This window comes from Panthera onca, chromosome F2 (assembly GCF_046562875.1).
Source record: "Panthera onca isolate mPanOnc1 chromosome F2, mPanOnc1 haplotype 2, whole genome shotgun sequence".
Taxonomy (NCBI): Eukaryota; Metazoa; Chordata; class Mammalia; order Carnivora; family Felidae; genus Panthera; species Panthera onca.
In genome coordinates this window covers 18,282,834-18,295,725 of record NC_138356.1, presented here as the reverse complement: position 1 = coordinate 18,295,725, position 12,892 = coordinate 18,282,834, and the positions used below count along the sequence as shown (strand labels likewise).

General features: G+C 35.3%; 1 protein-coding gene and 1 long non-coding RNA gene across 6 annotated transcripts in view; one reads left to right on the top strand and one right to left on the bottom strand.

The window, feature by feature from the left end:
* Window positions 1-12,892, top strand: part of CPA6 (carboxypeptidase A6) — a 559,011-nt gene that overhangs the window by 471,497 nt on the left and 74,622 nt on the right. The gene's annotated exons all lie outside the window — the stretch shown is intronic.
* LOC144615109 (uncharacterized) overlaps window positions 1-12,892 on the bottom strand; it is a 99,861-nt gene that overhangs the window by 43,571 nt on the left and 43,398 nt on the right. Inside the window, exon 4 of one of the 2 annotated variants that reach the window (XR_013553560.2) lies at window positions 4,977-5,436. The exons of the other annotated variant lie outside the window; for it this stretch is intronic. This is a non-coding gene — a long non-coding RNA (uncharacterized LOC144615109). Of the gene's footprint in view, window positions 1-4,976; window positions 5,437-12,892 lie in introns of those variants that run through there. 2 annotated transcript variants of the gene reach the window in all.

The window sequence follows — 12,892 nt, the reverse complement described above, 5'->3', positions numbered from 1 at the left end:
CCTGCTGTATAATCCTCAAGTGACATGACTCACTATGCCATGGACACCAGAAGTATAAAGATGTGGCTCTGGTTCCATATGTCCTTTTTGTCGGCCAGATTGATTATCCTGTGCCATGCCCTGAGAGCCCCTTCCACTTCTGCTTCCCACTCTAATTTAGCAGATGGATCCATGAATATCTTGGACACACAAAGCTCAGAAAACAGTGATACAAAAGCAAACTACCTGGCTTAAATAAGGAGATAGGCTCGATTATTTTGTTATTCTGGAAATTGTTCAAATTGAATTCATTATCAACATGTAACTGATAGTTCATTATCTCGAATAACTGCTGGTTGGCAGACATTTTTAAAGTGCAAAATACATGATTGTGGGCTTTTATTTTTTAAATTGAAAATTATGTTGAAAAATATAGAGCCATCACTTTTTAAATTTTTTTTTTTCAACGTTTTTTAATTTATTTTTGGGACAGAGAGAGAGACAGAGCATGAACGGGGGAGGGGCAGAGAGAGAGGGAGACACGGAATCGGAAACAGGCTCCAGGCTCCGAGCCATCAGCCCAGAGCCTGACGCGGGGCTCGAACTCACGGACCGCGAGATCGTGACCTGGCTGAAGTCGGACGCTCAACCGACTGCGCCACCCAGGCGCCCCTAGAGCCATCACTTTTGATTTTAATACTTGCCACCTCTCCCTTTTTTCTAGTATTCATATCACAAATATTTATGTCTCGTAGGGAAACAGATATGCTTGGATTGCAAAATCTTTCTTTTGTTAAATGCTTGCCTATACCAGGTTAGCAGATGTTCTATACATGGTATTGTGGGGGTTTTTGTGGGGGAAGGAAAAGAGGAAGCAGACTTACTGGACCTACTATTGAATTGTGTTCTACAGATGCTCCTTTACCATGAGACCAAAAAAGAGCTTTAAGAAACACTACCTGTGTTGGGCGGTGGGAGGGGAAGGGGAGGAAAGAGAGGCAAACCAGAATATAGACTTTTATTTTATTCTGTTTTATTTTGTTTGAGAGATAGTGAGCAGAGGAGGGGCAGAGAGAGAGGGAGACAGGGGATGCGAAATGGGCACTGTGCTGACAAGCACAGAGCCCAACACGGGGCTCAAACCCATCAACTGTGAGCTCATGACCTGAGCCAAAGTGAGACATTTAACTAAATGAGCCATTCAGGCACCACAGGAAACAGATTCTTAACTGTAGAGAACAAACTGAGGGTTAGTGGAGGGGTGGTGGGCAGGGGATGAGTTAAATGGGTGATAGTTTAAGAAGGGCACTTGTAGTGATGAGAACTGGGTGTTTTATGTAAGTGATGAATCACTAAATTGTACACCTGAAAATAACAATACACTATAAACTGAAATTTAAATAAAAAAAGAAATCCTACCTGTTCATAATAAAGTGTTCTTAAATTTGTCATGGGCCAAGAGGAACTATACATATACTAAATTCATCAAAGGAAGAAAATTAGATCTATAAGGAGAAGGAAACAAATATACAGGTACACATATTTATATATATAGATATTTATATATTTTATATTTACATATATTTATATATTTACATATTTATATACATACACTTCAAAGGAAAAAATCATTCATTTGCTTCATTTCTCAAAACATCTCCAACTGAATGAGGCAGTTTGGGTTTTGTTCACTTTTGAGAGTTTGAAGTTATCTTTCTCCCAGATTGGATATCTCAAGCCATGGCTGGTCCTAGGTGGCTCAGAATTATGCATAGCACTTTATTTCTGCCTCCAATTCTATATTGCTTAAGTAAATTTTGCCAGGGTTTTTATTCATGGAATTTTTAGAAGGTAACTCAGAGAAATATTTGATTTCCAACTGAGGAAAACTTTTTCAAGCATAAAAGCAAAGGAGGGAGGCATAAAGGAAATGATTGCTAGCCCTGACTTAAAAATATTTTGGAGGAGTATTTAATGATATAAGAAACTGTCCATGACTTGCTATATCAAAAAATAAAAGACATGGATATTATAATGTCAATGTGGTAAAATTTGTCTCTGAAATATATATGCGTGAGAAATATGCTAAATGCTAAAAGAATTATGGGTGGTTTTTATTTTCTTCATGTTTTTCTGAATTTCCCAAATTTTCTATATTAAGCAAAACAAAAATATTTTTAAAACAAATTTAACCCAGTCAAAACTGAATGCATTTCATTCTCATACTAAACTCGTTTATGCTTGAGTCATATATTCCTACAGGTATTTTAGAATACCTGTACTCTAGGTGGTTGAATTCTATTTAACTCAGCAGCAGACCAAAGATAAAACAAGAATTGGTGAGATGATCCAAGGGCAAATTGAGACAAAAACAGTCTAAAATGGAAAGTTCTTCCAGACTTTGAAGAAGTATAATATACAGGTGGATCTAATTTGATCCTGTCACAGAAAGTGAAAAGCACACACAAAAAATTTAAAAAAAAAAATTTTTTTCTTAGTTTTCTAGGTCAGCCACCATATTCCTCTGCTGCTACCTAATTTAAAAGTTCAGCCCTCCAGGTCCAGCCCGATACACTACAAATACACCTCCATTACACATTCCCACCCATCTATACGCTGCACTAGTGATGGCTAATCCTGGTGCCAAAATCTGGCATGTGATTCAGATGTTCTACGTAGATAATTCAAATAGCCAAAAATAGGAATGGTGACTGTCAGAGAAGGGGGAGTTATTTTCTAAGAACCAGGAGATGATTCTGGGCAGGGTAAGTAGAAATATTTGGAGACTATGGTGTGTTGTGTGTATAGGACAGAGCTCTAAGGAAGATTTGGTGGTTGTGGGAGAAGTCCTTAAACTGGGAAGGCTTTCCGGAATGGGAAGATTCTTTGTCCAAGGATCAAAAAGCTTTCTTAGGAATACTCCTTTGGCTAACCACCCCTTTCAGTGTCATTATGTCTTGCTGGTGACTAAAGGTAAAAATATAAACCCTTAAATGTAGGTGTAAAACTCAAAGTTTTGGTTCAAAAAAATGTATTACTAAAAATAAAACTTTTAGAGAACAGGACTTAAACTGTATGTATAAAAAAGTGCCCGAAGCCAGGGGACAAATAAGTAATTAAGAGAGTTATTAAGCCTGGATCAAATATGGGTTCAGTTGAGTAAGCCTTTGTTCATAATTGCATGATAAAAAAAAAAGTGTATCTTATAAAAATGATCTGTATTTTCAAGTTGTCTGACTTTGCTCACTACCACTGCAAGTAATGACAACATTTTGCTTACCAGCTTCTTAGTACCTTTAACTCACCATATTCTCCCATCCTCCCCAATCTACTCTTTAATCCTTTGCATCCTCCAACCCAGCTCTCTCACCCTTTTATTCAATTTATAAGGTCTTCTACATAGCAGGGGATAGGTTAATGTTCAGTTTAAGTTTAAATCCATTGCATCCATTTTACTCTACTGTCCAGTATTTGAAAATGTTCTGGACATTGTTTCTACAGACAGTCCTTGCTTTTCTTCCAAGTAGTGCAGGACTGTAAAAGTGACCATGAAAGCTGAAGCAATAAAAATCCATCTTAAAAATCAATGGGGGAAAATTAGGTTTCTCCTGTGACCTCTATTTTTGTCAAAAGTTTAAAAACTCTGTTTTAAATACATAGGGAAATGATCAAAAAATAGTAAAACTAGTATTTATTACACCATGACTTAAAACATTAAAAATAGGGCACCTGGGTGGCTCAGTCAGTTAAGCGGCCAACTTCGACTCAGGTCAGGATCTCCTGGTCCGTGAATTCGAGCCCCGCGTCGGGCTCTGTGCTGACAGCTCGGAGCCTAGAGCCTGTTTGAGATTCTGTGTCTCCCTCTCTCTCTGCCCTTCCCCCGTTCATGCTCTGTCTCTTTCTGTCTCAAAAATAAATAAACGTTAAAAAAAATTTTTTTTAAAAACATTAAAAATATTGTTTCTTTGTCAAAAAAGTTATGGGTAATTTGGATAGTGCTTGCCTTCACATTATATAACTTACATGAAGTTAGCATCATTTTTATGCTGTGGCAAATTGGCATATTCCTTTCTTAGTTTGGATCAGCTTCCAATTTTTTTTTCCTTTGCACTTTCAAATCATAAAATATCTAAGAATTCTTTTAATGTGAAATATTGACAGCATCTTTACTTTGGGATCATCTTCCCCCTTTTCATCACAAGCACTTTTCTCATTTTTGTCCGCAAGTTTATCTTCATTAAGTTCCTCTGGTTGCATATCCAGAGTTGAATGGTGACCATGTCAACATTTCCTGTGGTCAGCCATTTCTTCTATAGCTCCATTAAAAGTGGTTCAGATTTCACCTCTACATTATCACTTTTTATTCTTTTGTTGCACTTTCATCTGTTAACCCATTCCCTCTTACCATCATCCATTTTTGTAAAATGCCACGTAGGTGGGGGGAAAAAAGTGGGAAACACGGCCTCACACTTTGCTGTCGGTGTATAAATTGAAGAACAGACACACAGTGACCAATCCACCCACTGACCAACTTTAAAAGAAGTGGCATAATTGGTCACAGATCTTGATGCACATCTGTTATTTATATAGTGTTTGTAGATGAAAGATCTAGCCGTGGTGACTAAAACTTGAACTGCACTTGTTGGAGGACTGACGTTATTTAAACTGTGATAGCTGAAATTTGTGTATACTGGAGACCTACAAACTGAGAACAACTGTACTTTCTTTTAGTAGGTAAAAAGTTGTGATATAGATTTCCATAATGCCACAGAGTTGGTCGTGGCCTTCTACTCTGTTGTTCCTGAGTAATTAAGTATAACTAACCATTGTTATTAGGCAACCTCATATAAAAGCTCTAGAAATGAAGCGTAGTATTAAATGGAAAAAGTAGAGCAGACATGCACCTGATATTATAGTCTTCCTGGTGATGCAGAGCACTTCAAATATTTATATTTTACTTAGAAAATATAGATTTTTCAATCATTACTGGCCTGCTATATTAATCCCTGGGTAGTTCTGAGTATAAATTAAGCATAAAAGTAACTGGAATTTAAAGGATTAGCATATGATTTTCCAATTCTCCATCCTTCATTCACAGAACCTTTTTGCTCATTTTGCTTTCAAACTATTATTTAGTTACCATTTTGTATTTAATGAGCTTCTCACAGTGTGACATCAAATATCTATATAGATCAAGCTCCCTTTTTAAAATCTCCTTGAAAACTCTAATTAATTTCCATGGTATTAAATTTTAAATACTTTCTTTGTGTTAAAATGCACCTGTGTTGGTATTACAACTATTTCCATCCTAAATAGTTTTACTTCAGTCCAGATGAGGCTATTCTGCAGCTTGACTGGTAACTGTGCCCTTCCTTTGGCCTCAGCTGTAACATGACTTGTTATCCCAGTGTGCCCTTGTTGAATATAGTTATTATTCTTAGGTCCTCTGTAGTGATTCTAGAACAAAAACAAATGTAAAAAATGTAAAGGATATCTTTTTTAAAGCCAGTAACACCAATTCTAAAATTAAAAAAAAAAAAAAAAAACAAGTTGTCCTGGGGTAAGTCTAAGAAAGCAATATTCAATCAAATCCAAAAACTGAAAAGGAGGGAAACCCTTTAGCCCAACTTTGTCACACTATACAAAGACTTTAGTAGTTGTGAAATTTTTCTTCAAATTTAAGTTTATTTGATGAATTTGGTATATGACATGCATATATTTATGGGAAAACCAAAATAGTTTTGGTGAGTGGTGAATATGAAATCATTCTTTGTCACTTTTGAGAAATTCCCTAACCTAATACCAAACATATTTTCCCAGCAAAATAATATTCAAAACTTCTCTGTTTATTTTCAAATTAAAATCTATTTTGGCAAAGTATTTTTAAATAAATTGATGAAGTGAGGTGAGTGTAGTACCTAAATACTGCCACACTGAGGCATGTGGTGCATTGTGACTGCCTTTCAGATCACAACTACTAGTCTTCCTCATCAGCAACAATAGTAGTCTAGAAATTAAACTTGCTTAGCCCAGATGGCACTTGATTAGTAGGCATCTCCTTTCCTGTGTGTATGGGTGGTATAAATTTATCGCCAAAAAGAGTCCCACATATTAAAAAGAGAGCACACCCCCTACTTTATGGTTATCATATGTTAGGATAATAGGAAATAGTCATATGGTCATCTTTTTTCTAGAAACTCCACCTAAACCATGAAAGAGAAATGATCTATGTCCTATTACTTAAAGCACTCAGGCAAGAAGGTCTCTCAATTGTCCTATTCAGGATTGAACAGCCATTACATTGTGATCATTCCCGCTTTGACCAGATGGAGAATAGCTGTAATTCTTAGAGAGTTATAAAAAATCACAAATATAGCATATGTAATACAATGACACTTAGAAGAAGAACACGTTCTGGCTAGTCTTGGAAATTAAATCCACTCCAGAATAGAATACTAGAAAACAGCTTTCTTATTTAATATGTAATTTGGATATGAAGAGCTTTAAAATGAGTCTATGTTAATGACCTCAAGTAAAATTTGACAATTATAAGAAAAAAATGACAAATTTAAAATGTTTTTAACACAATTCTCAGTGATTAAGAAAACAGGCAAATTTTTAGCAAGAATATAGATATAAACCATGTGGCAAATTTAATCTAATAAACACATATAGAATCCATTCCCAATAATTAGAGATTGCATATTCTTTTCAAGCCCAACTGAAACATTTACAAAAATTGACTATACACTAGGTCACAAAACAAGGTTCAAGAAATACTAAAGAGTCCATACATATAGACCATATTTTCTGACTGTAATGCAGTTGTTAGAAATTATGAAAATGGGATTTAAGGAAAACTCGCCTGTTTTAAAATTAAAAATGTGATTTAAATAAATGAAGGAAATTTTTCAATATTTACAACTAAATGGAAACAAAACTATTAAAACATATAGAATGTAACATAGTACTGAAGAGGAATTTGTAGTTTTAAATATATTACAAAAGGATAAGGTCTCCAAATTAATGAGCTAAGATTTCAACTCAGATTTGAAAAGGATAATGTGCAGAAACCAATGAAACAAAGCAAAGATACACTCCTCCCTGTGTGTCTTCTTTTAATATTTAATTTCTGCTTTAAGCCTAGATGTTTTTCTCCCATAATAATATAACTCTGATACCAAAACCAGACAAGGACAAAATAAGGAAGGAAGGAAATTATAGGTCTCAGGAATATAGATGTAAATATTAGCAACCTGAATCCAGCTAATATAATACATATCATAACCAAAGGAGCTTATCCCAGAAATATAAGGATAATTTAACAATAGAAAATTACTAATTAAAATTGATTATAACAACTATGGTTAATATAAGAAGAAAGATTACATGCAAAAATTCAACATTCATTAATGACAAAAAACAGCATAGAGCAGACATCTTTAATGTGCTCAACCTTAATTTCAAATCAGTGTGAAGGGAGAAGGGTCAAAAATAGCCAAGGAAATTTGAAGAATGTGAGGAGACATATCCTATCAGACCCTGATTCTATATCAACCATTGTGTGGTTTTGGTGAATGAGTATAAACCAAAGTACATAGAGCAATTCCACGCACAAATGAAACCTGACATTTGACAGAGGTGGAACATGAACTCACTAGAGAAAAAGTGAACCATCCAAATGGGTACAGTGGCACAATTGGTCTTCCATAGCAGAAAACTAAATCCCAACCTCACATCCTATAAAAAATTATTTCTAGGAGGTTTAAGGCTTACATTTGAAAACAAACTTTAAAACAACTTTTTAAAGAAAATACAGGGTAACGTCTTTATGATCATAGGGCAGAGATGAGTTCTTAAAACTGTATACATATAATTGTGAAAGAAGTTTATGTACAACAAGGATATGATGAAAATAGGAACCAATAAGCTACAAGAAAGGAAGATGTTCATGACGCATTTTAACAAAAGGATTAATATCCAGAATGTGAGAATAAGAGTTTAATTTTTTTAATGGGCATAAATGAACAATTTATAGAATTGCATACATGTGTGTGTGTGTGTACACACACAGTTCAATTTATTTAATGTGAAATGAGAGAAATGTGAAGTCAAAATTTCATGAACCCATTAGATTTTTTTTTTTTTTAAGGTTAATAATATCAAGGGTTGGTAAGGTTGTAGAGCAATGGGAACTCTCATTCATTGCACATGAGAGTATTTACTAACTTTGAAATAGCATTTAGTAAAACAGAAGGCATGTATAAATCCATGGCCCAGAAAATCTATTCCTAGATTTATCATAAACTCTCTAAGGGGTCTAACTATCAAGAAGGTCTAACCATTATAAATATGCCCCCAACTTGAAAGCACCCAAATAAATAAATCACAAACATAACTCACTGATAATCCAATAATAATAGGGGATGTTAAAACCCCCCACTTAAACCAATGGACAGGCCACCTAGGCAAAAAATCAGTAAGGAAAAAAAAAGCTTTGAATGACACACCAATCCAGATGGATTTACAAATATATTCAGAACATTTCATCCTAAAGCAGCAGAATACACATTCTTCTTGAGTGCATATGGAACATTCTCCAGAATAGATCACATACTGGGTCACAAATCAGCCTTCAACAGGTACAAAAAGACTGAGATCATACCATGTATATTTTCAGATCACAATGCCATGAAACTTGAAGTCAACCACGAGGAAAAGTGGAAAGCCCTCAAATATATGGAGGTCAACATCCTAGTAAAGAAGAATGAAAATTAAAAAAAAATACATGGATGCAAATGAAGTGAAAACATGACAGCCCAAACCCTTTGGGATGCATCAAAGGCAGTCTAAGAGAGAAATCTATTGTAATTCAGGCCTTTCTCAAGAAGCAAGAAAGGTCCCAAATACACAACCTAACTTTACACCCAAAGGAGCTAGAAAAGGAACAGCAAATAAACCCTAAAGCCAGGAAAAGGGAAATAATAAAGATTAGAGCAGAAATAAATGATATAGAAACAAAAGAACAGTAGAACAGTCCAACAAAACTAAGAGCTGGTTTTTTGAAAGAATTAACAAAATTGATAAACCCCTAGCCAGACTTCTCAAGAAGAAAAGAGGAAGTACCCAAATAGATAAAATCACGAATGAAAGAGGAGAGATCACAACCAACATGACAGAAACACAAAGAGAATACTATGAAAAATTATATGCCAACAAACTGGACATTCTGGAAGAAATAGCATTCCTAGAAACTCACACACTACCAAAACTGAAACAGGAAAAAATATAAAATTTGAACAGACCCATAACCAGGAAAGAAGTTAAAACAGTAATCAAAACTCTTCTAACAGACAAGAGTCCTGGGCCAGATGCCTTCCCAGGAGAATTCTACCAGATACTTAAGAAGAGCTAATACCTATTCTTCTCAAACTGTTCCAAAAAATAGGGAAAACTTCCAAACTCATTATACAAAACTGGCATTACCTTGATTCTAAAACCAAAAACCCTGCTAAAAAGGAGAATTACAGGACAATATCCCTTATGAACATGGAAGCAAAAATTCTCAAGATACTAACAAACAATTCAACACTATGTTAAAAGAGTTATTCACCATGATCAAGTGGGATTTATACCTGGACTGTAGGGATGGTTCAATATTCACAAATCAATCAATGCAGTATACCACATTAATAATAAAAAAAGAATCATATGATCCTGTCAATAGATGCAGAAAAACATTTGACACAGTATGGTACTGACACAAAAATAGACACTCAGATCAATGGAACAGAATAGACAACCCAGAAATGGACCCACAAAAGTATGGCCAACTAATCTTTGACAAAGCAAGAAAGACTATCCGATGGAATAAAAACAGTCTCTTCAGTAAATGGAGCTGGGAAAACTGGACAGAGACATGCAGAAAAATGAACCCGGACCACTTTCTTACACCATACACAAAAATAAAATAGATGAAAGACCTAAATTAAGACAGGAAGCCATCAAAATCCTTGAGGAGAAAGCAGACAAAAACCTCTTTGGCCTTGGCCGCAGCAACTTCTTACTCAACATGTCTCCAGAGGCAAGGGAAGCAAAAGCGAAAATGAACTACTGGGACCTCATCAAAATAAAAATCTTGTGCACAACGAAGGAAACAGCAAAACTAAAAGGCAACTGACAGAATGGGAGAAGATATTTGCAAACAACATATTACATAAAAGGCTAGTATCCAAAATCTGTAGAGAACTTCTCAAATTCAACACCCAAAAAACAAATAATCCAGTGAAGAAATGGGCAAAAGACATAAATAGACACTTCTCCAAAGAAGACATCCAGAGGGCCAACCGACACATGAAAAAATGCTCAACATCACTCATCATCCAGGAAATACAAATCAAAACCACAATGAGATACCACCTGACACCTGTCAGAATGGTTAACATTAACAACTCTGGCAACCACAGATGTTGGCAAGGATGCAGGGAAAGAGGATCTCATTTACACAGCTGGTGGGAATGCAAACTGGTGCAGCCACTCTGGAAAACAGTATGGAGGTTCCTCAAAAAATTAAAATTAGAACTATCCTATGACCCAGCAATTGCAGTACTAGGTATTTAACCAAGGGATACAGATGTGCTGTTTCAAAGGGACATTTGCACCCCAATGTTTATAGCAGTGCTATCAACAATAGCCAAAGTATGGAAGGAGCTCAAATGTCCATTGATGGATAAATGGATAAAGAAATATATACACATACATATACACAAAGGAGTATTACTCGGCAATCAAAAAGAATGAAATCTTGCCATTTGCAACTACATGGAGGGAACTGGAGGGTATTATGCTAAGTGAAATTAGAGAAACACAAAAATCATATGGCTTCACTCATATGAGGATTTTAAGAGACAAAACAGATGAACATAAGGGAAGGGAAACAAAAATAATATAAAAACAGGGAGGGGGACAAAACAGAAGAGACTCATAAATATGGAGAACAAACTGAGGGTTACGGGAGGGATTGTGGGAGGGAGGATGGGCTAAATGGGTAAGGGTCACTAAGGAATCTACTCCTGAAATCATTGTTGCACTATATGCTAACTAACTTGGATGTACATTAAAAATTTTTTTTTAAAAATTTGACAAACTACAGCATCCTTTCTTGATAAAAACCCTCAACAAAGTAGAGATAAATGGAACATACCTCAACGTTATAAAGACCATATATGAAAGGCCCACAGCTAATATCATCCTCAACAGGGAAAAACTTAGAGCCTTTCCTCTATGGTAAGAAAAAGACAAGGATGTCCATTCTCACCATTACTATCTAACATAGTATGAGAAGTCTTAACCTCAGCAATCAGACAACAAAAAGAAATAAAAGGAATCCAAATCTTCAAGGAAGAAGTCAAACTTTCACAGATGACATGATACTGTATGTAGAAAAGCCAAAAGACTCCACCAAAAAAATTCTAGAAGTAATACATGAATTCAGCAAAGCTACAGGATATAAGATCAACATGGATGTACCTGTTGCATTTCTATACATCAATAATGAAGCAGCAGAAAAAAAATCAGGGAATCAATCTCATTTTCAATTGCACCAAAAACAATAAGATACATGAACTATTGGGACTTCATCAAGATAAAAGGCCTCTGTAGAGCAAAGGAAACAATCAACAAAACTAAAAGCCTACAGAATGAGAGAAGATACTTACAAATGACATATCTGATAAAGGGTTAGTGTCCAAAATCTATGTAGAACTTAACACCCAAAAAACAACCCAGTTAAGAAAAACAAGAATAGACACTTTTCCAAAGAAGACATCCAGATGACTGACACGTGAAAAGATGTTCAACATCACTCATCATCAGGGAAAAATAAAACTACAATGAGGTATCACCTCAGCCATAGAATGGCTAAAATTAACAACACAGGAAACAACAAATGTTGATGCTGATATGCAGAGTAAGGGTAACTCTCTTTCTCTGCTGTTGGGGACACAAACAGGTAAAGCCACTCTGGAGAACAGTATGGAGGTTCCTGTAATCCAGCAATTGCGCTATTAGGTATTTACCCACAAGATACAATAATACAGATTCAAAGGGGTACATGTTCCCCAATGTTCAGCATTATCAACAGTAGCCAAATTATGGAGAGAGCCCAAATATCCACCAAGTGATGGATGGATAAAGAAGATGTGGTATATACAATGGAATATTACTCAGCCGTCCAAAATAATGAAATCTTGCCTTTTGCAATGACATGGATGGAGCTAGAATGTGTTATGCTAAGCAAAATAAGTCAAGCAGAGAAAGACAAATACCATATGATTTTACTTATATGTGGAATTTAAGAAACAAAACAGATGAGCTTATGGGAAGGGGGTGCTAGAGAAGAGAGGGAAACTACAAGAGTCTCTTAATGTTAGAGAACTGAGGGTTGACGGAAGGAAGTGGGTGGGAGATGGGCTAGATGGGTGATGGGTACTAAGGAGGGCACTGGTGATGAGCGCTGGGTATTGTATATAAGTGATGAATCACTGAATTCTACTTCTGAAACCAATATTGCACTGTATGTTAACTGATGAAAATTTAAATTTAAAAAAAGGAAAATCCACACATGTCTAGGAGAAATGTGCAAGAATGTCCATTGCAATATTGTAACAAAGCAAGTTAATTCTCCATCAACAAAATGAGGAATCAATATATTGTGGATTTATCTATAATAGCATACCACTGTGCAGTTAAAATGAAATCAAGTGTCAAAAATGTTGGGGAGAAAAGTAGACTGTAGATTGATACATAATGATTTGCATGAAATTTCAAAGTATATACAATATTATATACTGTTCCTGAATATATATATATATATATTCAGGATATATATATATATATATATATATATGAATAT